The sequence below is a fragment of the Pogona vitticeps genome, chromosome 1, assembly GCF_051106095.1.
Source record: "Pogona vitticeps strain Pit_001003342236 chromosome 1, PviZW2.1, whole genome shotgun sequence".
Taxonomy (NCBI): domain Eukaryota; kingdom Metazoa; phylum Chordata; class Lepidosauria; order Squamata; family Agamidae; genus Pogona; species Pogona vitticeps.
This window is the reverse complement of record NC_135783.1, coordinates 48,984,355-49,000,267: the sequence shown is the minus strand read 5'-3', so window position 1 is coordinate 49,000,267 and position 15,913 is coordinate 48,984,355. Positions and strand designations below refer to the sequence as shown.

Sequence of the window (15,913 nt, the reverse complement as noted above, 5' to 3'; positions counted from 1 at the left end):
ACTCAGGTAGGAAGATTTACAGCCTTGCTTGAAGACACATTGACTCCACATCTTAAAGTGAAATGGGGAAAGGAGGCTGCTTATTCTTAAGCAAGTTTCCCAAAATTTGCATTTGGGAAGTCAGATTGCTTTTGTTTCGTAATTGGTCAGCAGGGAGACAACTGCCTTTCTCTAAATGACTAAGATTAGCATTGCTCAGAGGGACAATGTTGTAACTGGAGGAAAGTGTAGCTTTTACCTTAATGTATGCTCTTCCACATTTATCACACAAGTGGTAGAGAATGATGAGTGTTGCAGAAGTACTTTTCTAGAGGACTCTGGGCTGGGGAGGTCTGGTTACATAGTATTCTTTCAAAATCATTCTTCAGCAGGCAAAGCAAAACTTTGTCAAATAATTACTGGACAAGAAGATAATACATTTATTTACCCTCCGAATTTGCATTTGGATTTAAACATTAAATACTTCTTGCTAGAAGTTTGCCTTTTCCTATGAGAAGCTGCGACATGAAAGCTACTACATTACCCATCTTCCCTAGATCTCAGATGTTATAGAACAACAAGCCAATTTCTGGTAGCATAATGAAAAGTCTGCTGGGAGAGTGGATTGTTCTTATCCACGAAGAACGTATAAATATTGTTCTATTTCTCTAAAGATTTCCTCTAATCCAGGAGTACTCCTTCAGACATTGTAACTCTTCAGACATTTTGGGCTGTGGGTCCCATAATCTCTTGCTTTAGCTGTGCTGAGTCTTATGGGAATCATAATATGGTAATAAGAAAAACCCTGCTGGATCAGGCCAAGGGCCCATCTAGTCCAGCTTCCTGTTTCTCACAATGTCCCCATGGCTGCTGTCTCCATCTGCAGTGATCATGGAGCCCAAGAAAGTAAAATCTGTCACTGTCTCCATATCTTCCCTTCTGTTTGCCAGGAGGTGATGTGACCAGTGGCCATGATCTTAGGGTTTTTTATGTTGAGCTTCACACCATTTTTTCACTCTCCTCTTTCACCCTCATTAAGAGGCTCTTTAATTTCTCCTCACTTTCTGCCATCACAGTGGTATCATCTGCATATCTGAGGTTGTTGATGTTTCTTCCAGCAAACTTAATTGTGGCTTGGGATTCATCCAGTCCTGCCTTTCGCATGATGTATTTTGCATATAAGTTAAATAAGCAGGGGGACAATATACAGCCTTGTCGTACTCCTTTCCCAATTTTGAACCAATCAGTTGTTCCGTATCCAGTTCCAACTGTTGCTTCCTGTCCCACATATAGGTTTCTCAGGAGATAGACAAGGTGGTCATTTCTTTAAGGACTTGCCATAGTTTGCTGTGGTCCATACAGTCGAAGGCTTTTGTGTAATCAATGAAGCAGAAGTAGATTTTTTTCTGGAACTCTCTGGCTTTCTCCATAATCCAGCGCATGTTAGCAATTTGGTCTCTAGTTCCTCTGCCTCTTTGAAATCCAGCTTGCACCTCTGGGAGTTCTCGGTCCACATACTGCTGAAGCCTATCTTGGAGGATTTTAAGCATAAGCATACTAGTGTGAGAATTGAGTGCAATTGTACAGTAGTTGGAGCATTCTTTGGCACTGCCCTTTTTTGGGATTGGGATGTAGACCGACCTTTTCCAATCCTCTAGACACTGATGAGTTTTCCAAACTTGCTGGCATATTGAGTGTAGCACCTTATCAGAGTCATCTTTTAAGATTTCAAATAGTTCAACTGGAATGCCATCACCTCCACTGGCCTTGTTGTTAGCCAGGCTTTCTAAGGCCCACTTTACTTCACTCTCCAGGATGTCTGGCTCAAGGTCAGCAACCACACTATCTGGGTTATCCAGGATGTCCAGATCTTTCTGATATAATTCCTATGTGTATTCTTGCCACCTCTTCTTGATGTTTTTTGCTTCTGTGAGGTACCTATCATTTTTGTCCTTTATCATGTCCATCTTTGCACAAAATGTTCCTTTAACATCTCCAATTTTCTTGAACAGATCTCTGGTATTTCCTTTTATTATTTTCCTCTGTTTCTTTGCACTGTTCATTTAAGAAGGCCCTTTTGTCTCTCCTTGCTATTCTTTGGAAGTCTGCATTCAATTTTCTGTAACTTTCCCTATCTCCCTTGCATTTTGTTTCTCTTCTCTTCTCTGCTATTTGTAAGGCCTCGTTGGACAGCCACTTTGCTTTCTTGCATTTCCTTTTCTTTGGGATGTTTTTTGTTGCTGCCTCCTGTACAATGTTACGAGCCTCCATCCATAGTTCTTCAGGCACTCTGTCCACCTAATCTAGTTCTTTAAATCTGTTCTTCACTTTCATTGTGTATTTATAAGGGATTTGGTTTAGATTATACCTGACTAGCCCAGTGGTTTTTCCGACTTTCCTTAGTTTAAACTTGAGTTTTGCTTCTAGAAGCTGATGATCAGAGACATAATCAGCTCCAGATCTTGTTTTTGCTGACTGTATAGAGCTTCTCCATCTTTGGCTGCAGAGAACATAATCAATCTGATTTCTGTACTGCCCATCTGGTGATGTCCATGTGTAGAGTCGCCTCTTGTGTTGTTGGAAAAGAGTCTTTGTGATGACCAGCTTGTTCTCTTAACAATTTTATATGCTAGCCCTTTTATTTCCAATCCCCTTTTTAATAGTACCTAGCATGGAATTCTTCACTGCCGCCTCACACTGGGTTGACACTTTCAGCAATCTGTGCACCAGCACACCAAGATCTCTCTCCTGATCTGTTATGGACAGCTCAGAACCCATTAGCTGCTACCTAGTTTTGAAAAAATTTTGCCCCAATTTGCATTACTTTGCATTTTCTTATATTGAAACACATTTGCCATCTTGGTGCCCATTTTCCCAGTCTGGAGAGATTGTTCTGGAGCTCTTCACAATCCCTTCTGGTCTTCACCACCCAGAAAAGTTTTGTGTCATCTGCAAACCTGGCTACTCACTGCTTATCCCTGTCTCCAGGTCATTTATGAACAGGTAGAGAAGCACTGGTCCCAAGACAGATCCCTGGGGCACGTCGCTTTTCACCTCTCTCCATTGTGAAAATTGCCCATTGACACCTACTCTGGCATTATAATGTTGGCTGCTTTATTTTCAATCCCATTTTTAATCATGGCTCTATCATGATCCAATACCGCCAGGCTGCCCACTGATCAACTCCGTGTGTTCTGTTTCCAGCAGGGCAGCGTGGGATGTCACACTGCTCTTCATACCCTGTTTCCCCAAAAATAAGACCTAACCTGAAAATAAGCCCCAGTTAAGTGAAACCCTGCCCTCCACCATTGTGCAACATTGTGCAGCAACCAGAAGAAGATGACATGACTGTATTTAAATAAATGTAGATTGCTGTACATGAAAAAAACATCCCCTGAAAATAAGCCCTAATGCATTTTTGGAGCAAAAATTAATTTAAGACCCTGTTTTATTTTCGGGGAAACACAGTATATTGTTGGGTCATAGTTCCCCTTGTCCTGGCCATAGGCTTGCTGGCTGAGACTGACTGCATTTGGAACCCAATAACATCTCTCAAGGGCTAAAACAATAGTCGGCCAGACCTTTGGGAAGATCATAAGCTAGACATGGGTGGTGAAGAAAAAACCCTTCCCCAGTTATTGGTCTTGAGCAGCTGAAATTCAGAGGTAGACTGCTCTTGAATGTGTGGATTCTGTTTGTCTGTCAATCACCATTGACAAACTTTTCTTCCATGCATTGTGAGGGGCTACAACTACATTGAGCAATATTTTGAGATTTGCTTTGCAATTGGCATGGGGTGAATTCAATGTATTTTTCACTGATCACATGGTGTAAATGACAATGTCAATCCACCATCTTTAAGAAAGAAAAGGTAACATTTTTGATGTAGCCAGGATCTAAAAAGCGGCATTCACTGTATATGTTCAACGCATTTGTTTAAATTAGCACTCGTTAAAGAGTAGCTTCTGAGGCTGCATAGCAAATGTATTTTGAAACTGAGAGGAGTCTCATTGTAAAGTATGACAAAGTTTGTAAAACAGCCTTTTGAAACGGCACCTTGCAAAATCTCTCATGTAAGCCTGGCTAAGAGATTCTGGGGGCTGTAGTCTAGAAGATGAATTTTTTTTCCAGCTCTAGTATATGATACAGCACCATCCCTTGGGGGCAGGCCCAACTCTTTGGGTACAGTTCAGGGTAGCTCTCTGAATCCTCCTGGATGAGTTTCAGCTGCTAGCAAAGTACGGCCGTTTGGCTTCTTCACTTGAGATGTATGCCTTGTCTTGTGCCTAACTTGGAGGTAGTCTCATGACTTGAAAGACGAAATTGCACAGGCAGCTGAACAATAAGAAGATTCAGCACAGCTGAATTTTTATGATTGTTGTTGTTCCCGAAACTTGTATTAATGTACTGGGCAGTGCTTTTTTTAAACACACACACACACACACAGAGAGAGAGAGAGAGAGAGAGAGAGAGAGAGAGAGAGAGAGAGAGAGAGAGAGAGAGAGAGAGAGAGAGAGCATTATTTGTGGCCCTTCAGTGGCTTTAGTGATCTGTTGTGATACATACCTAAGGGCAAAGAAGGAAAGGAATGCACCAGGAGCAGTCTCTGACCCACCATAGCTATGCATTGGCACATGTAGTCTGTTGGTGAGTACAATGTCTCTCTTCCATGCTTCATACAGGGAAATTGTGAGTGGGGTGAGATGGGGACTGTGCTGCTTTCTGAAGGAATGTGCTCTCCTGTGAGAAAGTGCCCATGCCATATGGCTTGTATCTGTTGATTGGGAATTACCAGTGCCTAAGGATGCATTCTGAACTAACTCGTTGGAAGCTTACAGTGAGATCTGAGACAGATCTCAGGGGGTGAGTGAACAGGGAGAGGAAACAGGAGTTTGATGGGGTGGGTGGATAGTTAGGAATGAATCTACTGGAGGAAGAGACAAAATAATAGGGGAGAACAAAGAGGCAAAGGCAGAGAGTTATATATCGGTGGACTTTCCCAGCATCCTTCAAAGCAAAGATGAAGGAAAGGACACTTACAGACAAACAGAAATTTTTTAAAAAAGGGTAAGAGGATTATGGCAGGGAAGAGATTCTTCTGTGGCAGTGACATGCAAAGTGTGTGCAATGTTTGTCTTTGTACCTGAGAACAACACAGTGTGCACATGCAGCAAGAACAAACTGGCAGCACTGTTGGGAAAAAAAAGTGTGAGGACTGGAGCATCAAGTGGTCACGCTTAAGGCTATAAGGGAAGATGAATACATAGGCAGAACTCTCAAGCAACAGCAGACAAGGGAGGCCCAGGAAGTGGAGGAACCGCAAGACAAAACAGAAGAGGACAATGCTGAGGAGAGAACAAATACAGTGGAGAAAGCACAATGGAAAAGAGTCACAGTTAGGACAGAGCAAAAGAAGAAAACACTCTTCACCAGTAGAACTGCAAAATCACTTTCAGTTTTCTGAGGAGGAATCTGGCAGAGAGTGTGCAGAGGAAGACATACAGGAGACCCTTCAGGAGGGCATAAGAGAAGCTGAAGTTCAGCCAAGCAGATTAACTCAACCCACATCCTACTAAGTTGTGATTGGAGACACCCTACTGCATTAGATTAAAACTGAAATATGCCAGGAAGAACCATAAATCCACTAGGTATGCTGTCTTTCTCTGAAGGATAGATTAGGGATGTGACAGAAGAGTTGCCATTAATCATAAAATCCACGGATGTGTATCCTTTTTCTCATCCACATGGGAACAAATGACACAGCCAAGAGGAACTACAAAGAAATCTTCCATTCAATTCCTGGCTTCCTCCTACAATACGTGGAGGAAGAAACTAGAGGATTAGCTAGACTTGATTCTAACCCAAAGAAATGATGATATGGTGGAAGAAGTGGAGTAAGGGGAACAACTGGGAGGATATTAGAAATATTATTCTTCGCTGCTGCTCCTCTTTTATTCTCTCTGCCTCCAACACACACATGGAGCTCAATAGGAAGAGAGCACAGGAGGCCTCAGGTAGGAAGGCAAACTGGAGTAGGCTTGCTAATATGTGTCAGCCATGCACTGGCTTACAATTGGATAGGATTTCGGAGCTTACTGATAGAAATGGCAGTTTGGGGAAGCACTGCTGGCAATTCATTGTCCCTCAGGTTGCTTTTTTGCTGCTGTTAACAACCCTAATGTAAAGATTTACAAGTCAGCATCACCAAAGGGCTGAGCAAGAAAATACTGTAATATGTTCATATCTTCAAGAGTGGTAGGAAAGTGTTCTAATTTGTATCCCTACATAAATACCTTACGATGATCAGTCAAATGGGAATTAGAACAGTATGGGAATAAAAGGCCCTTTCTTGTAAGCGTCTGACATTATTTATGTGGAATTTTAATCACACTGCACTTGATGAACTGTGGGATCCATCTGACTTAGGAAAAGACATGAGCTCTTTTTCCATGTTAACTGAGCAGGCTAGTAACATATTAAACCTCTTTTCCACTTAAAAGCCAAGCGCTTATATGAGGTGGTATTGCTTAGAAAATCCCTGAGGAGGAGGATTAAATCATTTCATAAGGCTGCTGGGTAGTAGTGCTTGTGCATATATGTTTGCCTGTGTCATTGTAGTACTAAATTGAGGGCTTTTCCTCTCACTATAAGGCTGCCACATAGCTGTTTCTAGAAAGGGCTTCATTGAGGCAGCCATGTTATGCAAGAACATCTATTGGCATTCAGTACCACCCAAACACCACCAGAAACATTTAGACATGGACATAACATCCATACATGCTATACAGAGGTAATATTAATAGTAATTCGAATATAAATATTATACACCTCACTAGAAATCTTGGTGACTAGGTACTCTGTGTGTGTCTTTTGTGCACTTTTGCTACCAAGATACTAGTTTTTTGGTGGGCAATTTCAACGTCTCTCCACTCTTGGCTTTCTGGTAGTTTTTCTTTAAACTAGTCTTGAAATGGATAGCTCTTTAAATAGAAAATAGAGTCACCTTAGACTCTATAATATAGAAAATAGAGTCACCTTAGAAATGCTTGGGGAAAAACTGAGGCTTCATTTAGATAGGCAGAGCAATATCATCTAGAATGCTCATTGTCCTTAAAAATACCTTTCGTCCTCTTGACTATGTATCGAGGATTGACTTGCCAAAAGCAGTGTGTTTAAGTGTGTTTCTCATTATCCCTACGCCAAAGACACATGTAAACAGTCCCTTCTGATGGACAGGGTGTAAGGGAGAAAAGAAAGGAACAGACCAATGATAACCTATACATTCTGAATTTATAGTCTCCCAGGTTTCATTTCCAGAAGCCAGACTGATGAATTCTGTTCTAAGAAAACATGGGGAGACCTACCATCTTGAAGTGCTCAGCTAGCTTGTTACCAGTCTTAACATGTTCCATAGCATGTATGTAAATAGCTTCAACAAAATTCATATTAAATGTACAGTATTTTTCTCCTTAATTATCTCCTGCTTTAAAACCATTCATATGTGATTTAACAAATAAAAGTGACAACCAGACGTGCTTCTTAGTGCTGCTTATGAAGTGCCCTCCATCTGCCCTATAGCACTAAGGAGAGCAAACGCCTAATCCTGTGGAAATTTGATGGAGTGGAACATGTGGGTATGGACACAAACAGGGCTTCCACATACATAAGGCAGTACAGGATACTTTCTTAGACAAACTCGGGAAATGTCAAACTGCTCACTCAATGGACCATTGAGTAAGTGGCAGAATCAACAGGATTCTGGCCAGTGGCAGAAGGAACTCTGCATTTTTATACGTATATGCCCAAAGTCTTGGAATACTGTAGTGTAATGACTGTATCTGGATATCCACATACACCGGAAAGTATGTGGTTAGGGATGACATGGCAAGGGCTTGACATGACAGATATTGATTTATTGAGGCAGGATGCCTGTCTCATAAATACAGATGACAGCACTGTATATTTGCATAAAGTGCAAATATGTCGTATAAGAGAAACATGCATTGGCATATCTCATATCCTTCCTTAATGACAACAGTACAATTCAAGATGGACATAAAAGCAGTAATATAAGCATGGCAAAGTGGAATGAAGGATGTTTTCTACAGTACACTGTAGCCATCTTTGATGTAGACTCTCCTTGCCACCTCATTTTCTTTTTCCAATCTACAGTCCTTGTAGGAACATGACAAGGAGTGTGTGACAGAAACAAGAGTGTAGAATTGGGATCGAGGTGGGATAATGGGAATAATGCATAATCTAGTAAGGAATAAGAAGGGACAGAAGAGAATAAAAATATTGTTTGGAGCAAGGGGGATGGAAACTTTCAGAGCAAACAGAAAAATTAAGACAATGTCCAGATGCAAGAAGAGAGATTAAGCAAATTTGATTACATTTGTAGGTAATTATCTCCCTCCCCATGTCTTGACCGGTACATATATTAGTGACTGAGACAGTTCTTTCCTTGTCTCTACAGTATAAACTCCATTAATAACAAAGATAGGGTGTGCTGTAGTGGATTAAGAGATGGCCTAGGAAACAGGAGACCTAGGTTCAAATCCCCGCTTAGCCATGGAAGCTCACTTGGGGCGTAGAACTGGTAGAACAATTCTTTTAAATGTCTAACGTACCTTGAAAGCCTATTAGGGTCACTATAGGTTGGTTCCGACTATGACACATAACAACAACAATTAACTAATTAAATAAATAACAATTTGCTACCCTTTCCTGACACCCCAAACCTCTAGCTTGAGGTAACCACCTTGCTTTCGCCTGAAGGACAGAATGGGCCCTACTGCTAGAACTTTTGGGACATCATGCTGTTGTGAGCTTCTCCTTTAAACAGGATCAGAAATTGGAAATTTTACCTTAAAAAGAAATCCAACTCCCAGAATTCCCCAGCTAGGAGAGTTTGAGTCCAAAAGTATAACACCACCATGCCCACTGCCTGGACATGTGTCAGAGTTGTGGAAGGACCAAGGGTGTTTCAAGATTCCTGAGAGCAAGCTAGGAACACAGTCACTTGACAGGAAAAAACTAAGATAGACAAATACATTTAGTAGTACATGAAACAAAAGGAGCAATAAATTTTTTTGAATAGCTGAGGGACCATGATTATGAGGATGAAAAGTGTGCATTCTCAAAGAGACTGGGTGGTATTCACTTCAGTATCTGAATTTCTCTCTGGTTGATGTGACTTTGTATCTCTTGGTTTAAAATATAATGGATATAATCCTGTTGCTTTGTGTAGTAACTTGCACTAAAGTAGACCCATTGAATTAGTGGAGATTTGTTGAGTCTTGTCCATAATTTTCATTGATTCAAGTAGGCCTACTCTAGTTGTGAATTACTTTAGTGTAAGTAAGTGACAACTAGATTAGGCCTGTTTGAATCAGTGGAATTTAGAGAGGACTTGACTCAAGAAAGTCCCTATTGATTCAATAGGCCTCCTCTAATGCAACTTATGCTAGGCAACAGAATGTCAGCTATTGTTTTACTGCAAATCACTCATTCCTATAATATTAAAACACGCAAGTTGTACTACTCAATAGCAACTAATGCATAAAACTACATGTTAGCTCCCTGACAAATTTCAAGACAGTAAAAATGGAGAGAGCTGGTCAATGTGGTTCAATGTTAAGTGCAAATTAAGCAAAGACAACCTGCACATGTGATGGAGTAATGAGGTAGTATGCGGTACTGTGGTAGTTCAGTGATGGATGAAGCCAGAGTAGCTCACCCTGATACATTACAATGTGATATATTTAAGGAGTGACTTTACCATTGCCAGCTTAGTGAGTTTCATTGGCTGAATGGCAATTTGAATGAAAGTCTCCTGAATCTCCAGTACCTCAGACTGGGCCCATTGGCCATACTGGCTGGGAATTCTCAGAAATGTAAGCCAACTCATCCTGGATGGTGTTTGGCTTTGGGAAAAGTCTGCCTTAGAGTTAAACCCTTTGTTATTTAGAGTTCATACTTTACCACTACTTATACAATGCTAGCAGTCCTTTCATGCTGGCTGATTTCATTTACTGCCTCAGGCTGCCATATCTATAGAAAGTTTCACTTTCCAGCATGTCCTCTAGATGCCTTTAAGCACTGCCACTTAATGTGCAATCTGCTGGTCTATTTATAGCTGGCATTTTAATCACACTTGGATATTTTTAAAACTGGCCTGCCTGGTGATAGCTAGAGCTGCTTTCATTGACACATTTACATTAAACCCCATTGGTTGTCCATTGGTGTCAAGACCAGTAAAGTAGATGAGCGAGTCTGAAGAAGCTGTTCTTTAGAGGCAACATACTGTATAGTTATAAATTAATTTTAAAAATAAAACTTATGAAGTAAACACATAGAACAAGAGTTCCAAGAAAATACATTGTCTGTGAACAAAGCCAGGAAAAGTTACTATTTTGGTTCATCCCTCAATATGGGATATTTGGAGCTATAGTCCACAAAAGCAATTTTTCCAAGTTCTGCCTATAAAGCAACTTCTTTCAGCTTGAAATATGTGGTTGATTTGCAGTTATTGCCATCCCCAGTGACACTTGGTGAGCACTGTAGTCCTACATATCCAGAAAACAGGGGGATGATCCAGGTTTTTTTTGTAAGGTACACTAGTGTGAATTAACAGCTACTTTTTTTCATAATGTCTAGTTATTCCCATTTGGCACACACATGAGGATGTGCAATGTTCAAATATTTTGGCACATGTGTTTAGTCTCTTTAACAGGATTAATTAGCAGCAATCTGCTACTGCAGGTGATGTCACTCCCACTATGCCAGCAGAGCTATGCAATAGGATTTTGGCCAATACATGAAAGCTAGATTAGAATCAATGAGTGAAAACTGATGGAAAAAAAACATGAGTTATGCATAAGATGTACAGATGACCCATGAAACCCAAATTAAAATACATCTGTTAGGTTTTAGGGTGCCACAATATATTTTTTTCCCCTTTTTGTCAGCTTGTTTGTCAGTGAGGAAGAGACTTCAACTAGACGAATGCCAAAGCACTTAGAGACCTCTAGCTTCAGAGCAATGTGCATTTTGGTTTTGGGGGGTTCAAGGTGATTATATTCCTAGTAATGACATGGGTCCCAAGAAAGTTAACTAAAGAAAGTTCATGAAGAAAATGTTGCCTGTCTTTGATCCCCAAAAGTCCTCTTTGGAGGATGAGAGATGCACTGAATTGTGTGAAATGGGGATAGATGGCTCCTGGGTCTTGAGAGAATCACTAGTCTAAATAACGCTTGGATCCAAAAACAAAATTCTTATTGGCATATCTGACATGGCTTAGCAGAGCCTTCTGACTTTTCAGAGAGACCCCTTGTGGTGAGGGGACAAAGAGCTTTCCTTTCATGGTTAACACATTCTGTTCAAAGTCAAGATCTTTATTGTGCTATTGAAGCTTTTTTTCCAACTGAAAGCCACATAATCCACACACACATTCTCTCTAGAAACTTCACAGACATTCTAGCATGAGTCACTGCATATAAAAGTGCTAAAAGCTTTGGGAAGCTGCTTCAGGCACTTTGAAGGGCCACCATTTCAGGTATCTGGGGACACCTGATGGGTGAGGAGAGCTGGGATGCCAGAGAAGGGAAGGTTCACCAAGGCCCTGTAAGAATTAGTCAAGGTTAAATTCCAAGAACCAGAACATCCAAATGCTTCCCATAATGGACCTAGTTGGACTCTTATGGGCACCTTTAAAACCCAATTAAAAACATGGCTGTTTATTCAGGCCTTCCCTCCAGCCAACTCTTGATTTTTTCTTACTTTTCCTTTTTATCTTTACTGCTGTTCTTGTTTGATTATTATGTATTTGTCTATGTTTTATTATTTGATTTTATATTTGGAAGCCGCCTAGAGTGGTCCGGTGGGCCAGATAGGCGGGGTATAAATTAAATAAATAAATAAATAAATAAATAAAGTCTTGGATTCTACTGGAATTTATGGTAATTTGATTCCACTGGATGTTTGTGGGCCAAACTCTATATTATAGGCAACTTGGTATTACACAAGGGAATTCCTAAATCGTTGGTTGTGTATGATTGTTTGCTAACGGAAATTTTCTCAGCGCTTATAATTTGCGAATTTGCTGGGGGAGGCGGAGCTTGTCACTGCACTGTTTGGCTGCACTCGGGTGAAGCTCCTGAGGAATGCCGAAAACCGACCAGCTTGGCACCCTTAGGAGACCAAAAGGGTGGAGGAAGAGCTAGGAGAAGTTCTTCTGGACCGAACGTGGGCATCGGAGGAAGAATTGAGGGGCGGCGGCCTGTCTTTTTTCCCTCTGAAGAGATCCACGAGGCACAAGCTGGAACGGAAGTGCCATTTTGGTGACAAAAAGCAGTGAGTACTCCGGAATTTCCGAGGAAAGAGGAGAGCTGATGATTGTAGTTAAAAATGGACAATAATAAATAAAACTTGGAGCCTTTTAAGCTAACGAACTGATAAAAGAGATAAGACCGAAAGAAAGCTTAGAAGCGGCAAATCTTTTGAAGCACGGTCCTATTTTAATGAACTAGCCTAAAAGCGAAACTAACTCTGGCCGGACCGTGCCAAGGTCAGAAAAATAAGACTGTGCCTGGGAATTGCTGATGAACTAAATAATTGTGGACTGATCCTGTTTGACTGTGGCAAAGTACTTGACAGAACTTTTAATAACAGATCGAGTACCGAAGCTTAAAAGATACGGGAAATAGCCGAAATGGACATTTTATCAGAAGTTATGAAGGACTATCCCTTGCAAAAGGCAACAGAAAGATGGGATCTATTTAACAAGTGGACAGAATCAACAGGCAGCTTGTGAACAGTACATATTGAAAGGAGAACTGAATCTAGAAGGCAGAAAAGAGTAAATAGAATAATTTAAAATCTTGATATGGCAATAGGTACAGAATGGATGAAAGTATGTTATTTTCTCCCCCCTTCCTCATCAATCCCAATTCCCTTTTCCTTTTTGTTATCCCTTATAAAAAATAAAAATACAAAAAAAAAATTGCGAATTTGCTGTCTTTTGTCATTAGCCTTCTGGATATTAGCATTGTTCTTCCTTTATAATTCTGATTTCTTCAGCAGAAGATTTGCCTAAAAAGGATCTCTTGGACACTAATGCAATTTTATTCTAATGGTAACTTTTGTGTAATGTATAGCTACCTTTAACCACAGTCTGAAAAGATGTAGATACTTAATATTGGCAGAAATCTCTCTGCATGGGGTAGTTTTGTAAAAGTAACTTCTGTGGTCTTTTTAAAGAAGAGATTGTCCTCATATAAACCTCTGTACTGTAGCTGTATAATTAAACATGCTGAAACCCATATCATCTCAAAGTTTTTGTTTACCTCATTAATAATCATTATGAAAGGAAATTCTTCTGAGTTCCAAATACGTAATTAAGGTTTACCCAACCTCATAAGTCAATTCAAATGTATATGTAGAACACTATTATAGAATCATGAAGTTGGAAGAGGCTTGTAAGGCCATAATGTCCAGTCTCCTGCTCAGTGCTGGAATACAAATCAATATCTAAAGGTGGTTATCTGAATTTCTCTTGAATGCCTCCAGTTTTGGAGCACTCACAACCTCTCAAGGTAATTGATTTCATTGCCATACTACTAACAGTTAGGATGTTTTTCCTGATATTCCACCAAGTCTGTAACTTCAGCCCATTGCGTGTCCTGCACTCTGGGATGATTGAAAACAGATCCTGCCCCTGCACTGTATGACAACCTTTCAAGTATTTGAAAAGTGCTATCATACCACCCCTCTGTCTTCTTTCCTGAAGACTAAACATGCCCATTTCTTTCAGTCTTTACTCATAAGGCTTGGTTTCCAGCCCCCGATCATCCTTGTTGCCCTCCTCTGAATTTGTTCCAATTTGTTACCATTCTTCTTGAAGTGTGGTGTCCAGAACTGAACACAATACTCAAGATGAGGCCTAGGTAAAGGTTCCTCTTTACATTTAGTCCAGTTGTGTCCGACTCTAGGGCGCAGTGCTTATCCCCATTTCCAAGTCATAGAGCCAGCGTTTGTCCAAAGACAGTTTCCATGGTCACGTGGCCAGCTCAACTAGACACGGAACGCCATTACCTTCCCACCAAACTTGTACCTATTTATCTACTTGTATTTTACATGCTTTCGAATGGCTAGGTTGGCAGGAGCTGGGACAAGCAACGGGAGCTCACTCCATCGCATGGATTCGATCTTACGACTGCTGGTCTTCTGACCTTGCAACACAGAGGCGTCTGCGGTTTAACCCACAGTGCCACCACGTAAAGATGAGGCCTAACCAGTGCAAATAGAAGAGAACTAGTACCTCATTGGATTTGATTATACTTCTGTTAATTCGGCCCCAAATGGCATCTGCCTTTTTTTTGTAGCTCATCATACTGTTGGCTCATATTTAGTTTGTGATCTACATTGACTCCAATATCCTTCTCACTTGTAGTAGCTAGGTATCCTCCATCTTGTAACTGTGTGTTTGGTTTATTTTTCCTAGGTGCAGTACTTTGCACTTATCCCTGCTGAATTCCATTCTGTTGTTTTCAGCCCAGTGCCCAAGCCTATCTAGATCATTTTGAATTTTATTTCTGTCTTCCAGGTGTTAGCTATTCCACTCAATTTTGTGCCATCCACAGATCTGATTAGCATTCCCTATCCCCTGATCCAGCTCTTTAATAAAAAAATACTGAAGAGCACTGGGCCTAGGACTGAGCCCTGGGGTACCCTACTCATTACCTCCTCCCAGTTTGAGAAGGAGCCATTAATCATCACCCTCTGAGTATGATTCTGTAGCCAACTGTATATCCACCTAGCAGTTCTTTTATCCAGCCTGCAGCTAGCTAACTTGAAATCAGAATATCACAAGGCACTTTGCTGAAATCAAGATATACTATGTCTACACCATTCCCACCATCTACCAGGGAGGTTACCAATGAAGAAAATGAGATCAGATTAATCTGGCAGGATTTGTTATTGACAAATCTGTGTTGGCTTCTAGATATTATTGGTTTGTTTTCTAGGTGTTTGTATAGTGACAGCTCTATAATCTTTTCCAGAATTTTCCCTGAGACTGATGTCAGACTGACATGTTCTGTAGTTCCCAAGTTCCTCCCTTTTTGAAGATAGGGACAACATTAGCCCTCCCCCAGTCGTCTGACACCTCACTCATTTCCCATGATTTCAAGAAAATAATGGATAGTGGTTCTGAGAGTTCTTCAGTCAGTTCCTTCAATACTCTTGGATAATTTTCCATCTATATTGAGTAGTTGAGCCACTGTTTCTTTCTCTTGTTTTGTCTTTTGCTACACACATACCTCAAGAATACTTTTTATGTTTTGCTTTTTTTGTCTCTAGTTAGCCTCAACTCATTCTCAGCTTTTGCCCTTAATGCCATCCCTGCAATTCCTTGCTACTTGTCAATGCTCTTCCTTTGCAGCCTGGCCTTCCTTCAACTTCCTATGTGTTTCCTTTTTTGTTGTTGTTGTTTTCATGTCCTCTCTAAACTTTTTGAGAAGCCACAGTGCCTTTTTTGCTGTCTCCCACTTTTTTTCTTGTTGGAATTGTTTGTAGTTGAGCCTTTAGAATTTCCTTTTTTTAAAGAAACTTCCACCCGTCTTGGACTCCTTTCCTTGTTAGGATCTCCTGACATGGGACCTTACTTATCCTTGTTCAGAGTTCATTAAAATTGACTTTTTTATAATCCAGCAGATGTGTGTGGCTATATTCTGCTTTGGTTTCCTTACCCAGATCTAAACGCTTTATAATTTTTATGAATTCCCAGTGTGGTGTAGTGAACTAGGGCTCTGGAGAACAGGGTTCAAATCCCTACTCAGCTATGGAAACTAACTGGAGGAGTGGAACTGGTAAAAATATTCTTCAAATATCTCACCTTCAGCGTTCTCTTAGGGTCGCCATAAGTCGATTCCAA

At 40.6% G+C, this 15,913-nt stretch overlaps 1 protein-coding gene and 1 long non-coding RNA gene across 2 annotated transcripts in view; one reads left to right on the top strand and one right to left on the bottom strand.

The window, feature by feature from the left end:
• Positions 1 to 15,913, top strand: part of RASGRP3 (RAS guanyl releasing protein 3) — an 86,656-nt gene that overhangs the window by 3,037 nt on the left and 67,706 nt on the right. The gene's annotated exons all lie outside the window — the stretch shown is intronic.
• LOC140704869 (uncharacterized) overlaps positions 1 to 15,913 on the bottom strand; it is a 28,515-nt gene that overhangs the window by 12,047 nt on the left and 555 nt on the right. The window lies entirely within an intron of this gene.